Source organism: Vipera berus, assembly GCF_964194415.1.
Source record: "Vipera berus genome assembly, chromosome: W".
Taxonomy (NCBI): Eukaryota; Metazoa; Chordata; class Lepidosauria; order Squamata; family Viperidae; genus Vipera; species Vipera berus.
This window is the reverse complement of record NC_138210.1, coordinates 63,245,161-63,251,160: the sequence shown is the minus strand read 5'-3', so window position 1 is coordinate 63,251,160 and position 6,000 is coordinate 63,245,161.

Below are 6,000 nucleotides of genomic sequence, written 5' to 3'. Positions count from 1 at the left end.
AGCCGTCAACGCTAGCAGCCAGGCAGCCTGCCAAGCAGCTGGGAGACCAGGATGTCAAAGCCAGCCATTGGAGAGCCTCACCTCTCAGCTGGGAGCTGCTGACCTGCTGGAAACGCTGGCCCCTGCGCTCAACGGCCGCTGAACAGCTGGGGAGCCGGGTGACAGCTCCCAGCTCATTGTAGGCAGGCTGGAGGTGATTTTCCTGGAAAGCCTCCCTCCCTTTTGGAACTGGCCATGCTTGCAAGGACAGTGAAGGACCTCACCGGGTGGCAGAGTGGACAGCAGAACAGACAGCTCCACGGACAGCAAGGGACAGCCAAAGGCTGTATCTGAGGAGGGGGGAGGGATTTATACACTACCACCAGGATGCTGGCTTGTTGGGAAGGGAAGGGTGGAACTGGGTGGGACTGCAGGGGCAGGATATATAGAGCACTGAGAGCAAACCACTCTCAGTGCTAACTTTGTTTGCTTTTCTAGCTTCTGTTAAATTCTGTGTTCCTGTTTCCTGGTTTCCTGGGTTTTTGTTCTGTGTTTGGTGGGGAAAGAATCCAGGACCGTTACGGACCTAACAGATTAAAGTTAGCACTCATCTGCTTCCTTACCCTTACCCTTACACAAGAGGCCACACCAGTGACTGCAGAAAGCAGTCCGGCTGAGGTTGCTGAGCCGGTGGTTCCTACTGAAGGAGGAGAGGCTCAGCCAGTGGTCTGGTCTTTATAAAAAACATATGTTTTGACATCTTTCTCATATCTCATTTGCATTTGCTGGTACGGCCACCATGATAGCTCAATGCCCTGTTCTTCCAATTCTTGTTTAGTTTGTAATTTCCCTTCAGTATTCAAAATGTCTCTATAAGTCACAGGTTTCTCTTAAGTTAATTAAATTTGGGTGCACAAACGCTTCTATTGTCAAGATCCATCCTGGTATTTTCATATAATTTTTTTTTTATCTTTTCCCATGTTAGAAGCAAAGCATTTCTTACATAGTGATTTTGAAAGTGTTTATGGATTTTGTTCTTCCCATGCCATAGGAAGGCATGCCATCCGAGTTGTAAGTCGTGTCCTTCTAAGTATAGTAATCTTTTGTGTCTAAGGTTTATCCATGCTTTTAGCCATGTAAATGCAGCTGTTTGATAATATAGAACCCAGTCTGGTAACCCAAATCCTCCATTTTATTTTGCTTCTTGTAACATTTTCAGTCTGATTCTGGCTTTTTTCCCTTGCCAGATACAGGTGAAACTCGAAAAATTAGAATATCGTGCAAAAGTTCATTTATTTCAGTAATGCAACTTAAAAGGGGAAACTAATATATGAGATAGACTCATTACATGCAAAGCAAGATAGTTCAAGCCGTGATTTCTCATAATTGTGATGATTATGGCATACAGCTCATGAAAACCCCAAATCCACAATCTCAGAAAATTAGAATATTACATGCAATCAATAAAACAAGGAGTGTACATACAACAATATCGGACCTCTGAAAAGTATAAGCATGCATACTGTATGTACTCAGTACTTGGTTTGGGCCCCTTTTGCAGCAATTACTGCCTCAATGCGGCGTGGCATGGAAGCTATCAGCCTGTGGCACTGCTGAGGTGTTATGGAAGACCAGGATGCTTCATAGCGGCCTTCAGCTCTTCTGCATTGTTCGGTCTCATGTCTCTCATCTTTCTCTTGGCAATGCCCCATAGATTCTCTATGGGGTTCAGGTCAGGCGAGTTTGCTGGCCAATCAAGCACAGTAATCCCACAGTCATTGAACCAGGTTTTGGTGCTTTTGGCAGTGTGGGCAGGTGCCCAGTCCTGCTGGAAAATGAAGTCAGCATCCCCATAAAGTTCGTCTGCGGATGGAAGCATGAAGTGCTCCAAAATCTCCTGGTAGACGGCTGCGTTGACCCTGGACTTAATGAAGCACAGTGGACCACCACCAGCAGATGACATGGCTCTCCAAATCAACACAGACTGTGGAAACTTCACACTGGACTTCAAGCATCTTGCAGTGTGTGCCTCTCCATTCTTCCTCCAGACTCTGGGTCCTTGGTTTCCAAATGAGATCCAAAAGTTGCTCTCATCAAAAAAGAGAACTTTGGACCAGTGAGCAACAGACCAGGTCTGTTTTTCTTTAGCCCAGGTAAGACGCTTCTGACGTTGTTTGTTGTTCAGGAGCGGCTTGACAAGAGGAATACGACATTTGAAGCCCATGTCCAGGATCCGTCTGTGTGTGGTGGCTCTTGATGCACTGACTCCAGCCTCAGTCCACTCCTTGTGAAAGTCCCCAACACTTTTGAATGGCCTTTTCCTGACAATCCTCTCCAGGCTGCGGTCATCCCTGCTGTTTGTGCACCTTTTTCTTCCACACTTTTCCCTTCCACATAACTTTCTATTAATGTGCTTTGATACAGCACTTTGGGAACATCCAACTTCTTTTGCAATTACCTTTTGAGGCTTTCCCTCCTTATGGAGGGTGTCAATGATGGTTTTCTGCACAACTGTCAGGTCAGCAGTCTTCCCCATGATTGTGATTCCTACTGAACCAGACTGAGAGGCCATTTAAAGGCTCAGGAACCCTTTGCAGGTGTTATGGCTTAATTAGCTGATTAGAGTGGGACACTGAGCCTAGAATATTGCACCTTTTCACAATATTCTAATTTTCTGAGATTGTGGATTTGGGGTTTTCATGAGCTGTACGCCATAATCATCACAATTATGAGAAATCACGGCTTGAACTATCTTGCTTTGCATGTAATGAGTCTATCTCATATATTAGTTTCCCCTTTTAAGTTGCATTACTGAAATAAATGAACTTTTGCACAATATTCTAATTTTTCGAGTTTCACCTGTAGGTATTGTTTGGAATAAAAAAAAGTAGTTTTGGTAAAATGTTCATTTTGTCCGTCGCTATTTTTCCAATATTGATAGCTGTAGATTTTTCCATTTTTCCAGGTCTAGTTTTATTCGTTTTAATAGTTTTACATAATATATTTTCTTTTATTTTGCACACCTTGGTGTTAATTATATCCCCAGGTATTTAACTTTCCTGACTACCTGGAGGTCTGTTTTTTCTGACAGTTGGTTTTTTTGTTTGTAAGGTTTTTGACTATCACTTTAGTCTTTTCTCTGTTTATTTTCACTCTTGCTACTTCTCTAAATGCTTCAATCTTTTGTCAATAATTTAGGGCTTGTCTCCAATGGGTCTTCTAATATAAATACCAAATCATCTGCAAATGCTTGTAGTTTATATTTTTCGTCTTTTATCTCCATTCCTTTAATTTCTGGGTCCTGTCTGACATTTCTATTCAGCACTTCCAACGTTAAAATTAATAATAATGGAGGTAGTGGACACCCTTGTCTTGTGCCTTTTTTAATATTAAAGTTCTTTGTGAAATCTCCATTTACTATTACTTTAGCCGTTTGTCTATGATAAATTGTTTTGATTATATTTTTGAAGTTTTCTCCAAAATCTATATAGTTTAGTTGTACCATAATTTGCCATTTAACATTATCATGATCTTAGTTTTTTTAATGTTGAGTTTGAAGCCAACTTTTGTACTCGCCTCTTTCACCCTCATCAAGAGGCTCTTTACTTCCTCTTCACTTTCTACTGTTAGAGTGGCATTATCTGCATATCGGAGGTTGTTGATATTTCTCCTGGCAATTTTAATTGCAGTTTGTGATTCATTCATTCAGCCTGGCATTTTGCATGATGTACTCTGCATATGGTCTTATTAGGGTGGTGCAAAGGAAGAAGTAATTCTGAATGCACAGGGACACTTGTGTTACACCTAGTGGCAAATCCTTAAGCTGTATCTTTTCTTAGGCTTGAAAAGATTGGTTTGAGAAGCACTGACAGGTATAACATGCTTCCATATATGCTCTGAATGACCTTTTCCCTTTGGAATTTTAGTCACAGGACTATGCAGGATGCACAAAACATTGCTTAGAAAAGGCTAAAAGATTGTTTCTTCTAGACCAGTGGTGGCGAACCTTTTTGAAACTTGAGTGCCCAAACTGCAACCCAAAACCCACTTATGCATCGCTGGGTGCTGGGGGTGTGGCCACTGAGTGGGCATGGCTATGGTAGTCATGGCAGCATGGTTGGGCATGGCCAGGGTGGGCGTGGCCACCTCGATGTCGCTCCTGGGGAGGGATGCCTGTGGGGGCTGGGCAGGGTTGAGGGAGATCCATGGGGTCTCTGGCGGGTGGGACAGTGGGCAGGAGGCTCATCATCTTGTTTCGGCAATGAGCCAATCAGATCACAGTAGGATTCAATTATTGTTGTCATGTATGGAAGCTGACAGGAGGACATTTGTCAGTGTGTTATGTGATTGCTATCAAGTTGGTTGGGGTTTTTTGTGTTCTTTCATTTAGTGAGCTTGTAAAAAGTAATAAAATTAAAGTAATGGTGCAAAGAGTTGACTGGTCGCCCAGAAAGCAATGTAAAATAGAATTATTAAGTGAACAAGGCTACAGTTATAAAGAAATTAGAAGGAAAATTGGTGGAAACTTAACCAAAGGTGGCATTTCTACTGTACACTTTTCCCAAAAGGTTTCCACAATTTTGGCCACTACTGTATGAGGGGGGAAATAAACAATGAAACAAGTGTCTTTGATTTTATAGGTTGATGGAAAAGTACTCATTCATTTTACCAGATGCTGAAAATAACAGAAATCTGAAGCAGAATGCCTCTACTAGCAGATGAAACTGATATAAAATCTGGATGAAGAATGGTCAATAAAGCATTCTTGGTTGTCTATTTTATCTTTCCTAATAAGGTGTAACCAACTTCCTCACTTAACTTTGCACAACCTGTGGGTCCCATGCCATTCCACATACCTGCTGCAATCTGAGTACTCTAGCTCGGGGCTTTTCCAGTTGCCTAGCAAGGGGTCAAAAACCTGACCACCCCCTCCCCAAAAAGGAAAAAAGTGATAAAGTACAGTAGTCCTCGACTTACAACAGTTACCTTAGTGACTGTTCGAAGTTACAAAGGCACTGAATAAAGTGGCTTATGACCATTTTTCACTTATGATTGTTGCAGCATCCCCAGGGTCATGTGCCTCCCCCTCCTTCTCATTCCCATCTCCTTCCTGCTTTCCTTCCTTCACTCCCTTCTTTCCCCCTCCCCTCCTTCATTCCTCTCTCTCTCCCTTTCTCCAAGGTGCAAACACATGTGTCCTCCTCACCCCCCCCACACCCCCACACCCCCGCTCACAAGCTTCTGCAAAGCGCAAATGGACTCCATTTTGCATTTAGGACAAGAAAGGGGATGGACACAAACTTACATTTTTGAATGGGATATCCGAGTGAAGGCACCTCCCTGCTAAGTTTGATTAATAAGGTAGCGTGGGAGGCTCAGAGAAGTCTTAAAGCGCCGGAAAACCCATTCCAGAGGGCAAAACCACCCCCCAACCTTTGCTCTCCAGCTGTTGTCTGATCCGAGAAGCCAAGGCTGAACTGGTTTTGCAAATTCGAGCTACAGCTTTTCCATCACACGCCACATCCACACAACCCGAGAGAGGGTCGCTCCTAAGGGGTGAACGACTTCAGAGGGGGGTGGAAAAAAACAACCAGAAAGGAGCAGCCGCCTGTCGCGAAGCAAGCTTGCTGCAGCACATTCGCTTCTCCCTCCTGCCTTCCGCTTAGTTGGAGCTTTTTCTTTCTTTTTTTCCCTTTGGAGGCGCAGATTTTCCCCTCCCAGTAAGGCGCGCATGTAGCAGATAAATCCAACCACTTCCTTGACTCTAACCTTCTTTTCTCCACATGGTTTTGGCCTGCAGCCTTGCTCTGCACGGAGGATGGAGACCCATTGGAGGCTTCCTGACCGAGGCTGTGGAGGGGCACCCAGCAGGGCAGGACAGCCGCCCATGGCCAGAACCACGGGTGGCGGCAAGGAGATGGCCTGGCTTCCCCTCGTCACTGCTGGCTGTCTGGGCTCTGTGGCCCAGCGCCCCCCCCTCCCACAGCTCGTAAGGCCAGAATCGCAGCTGGAGATCCGCGC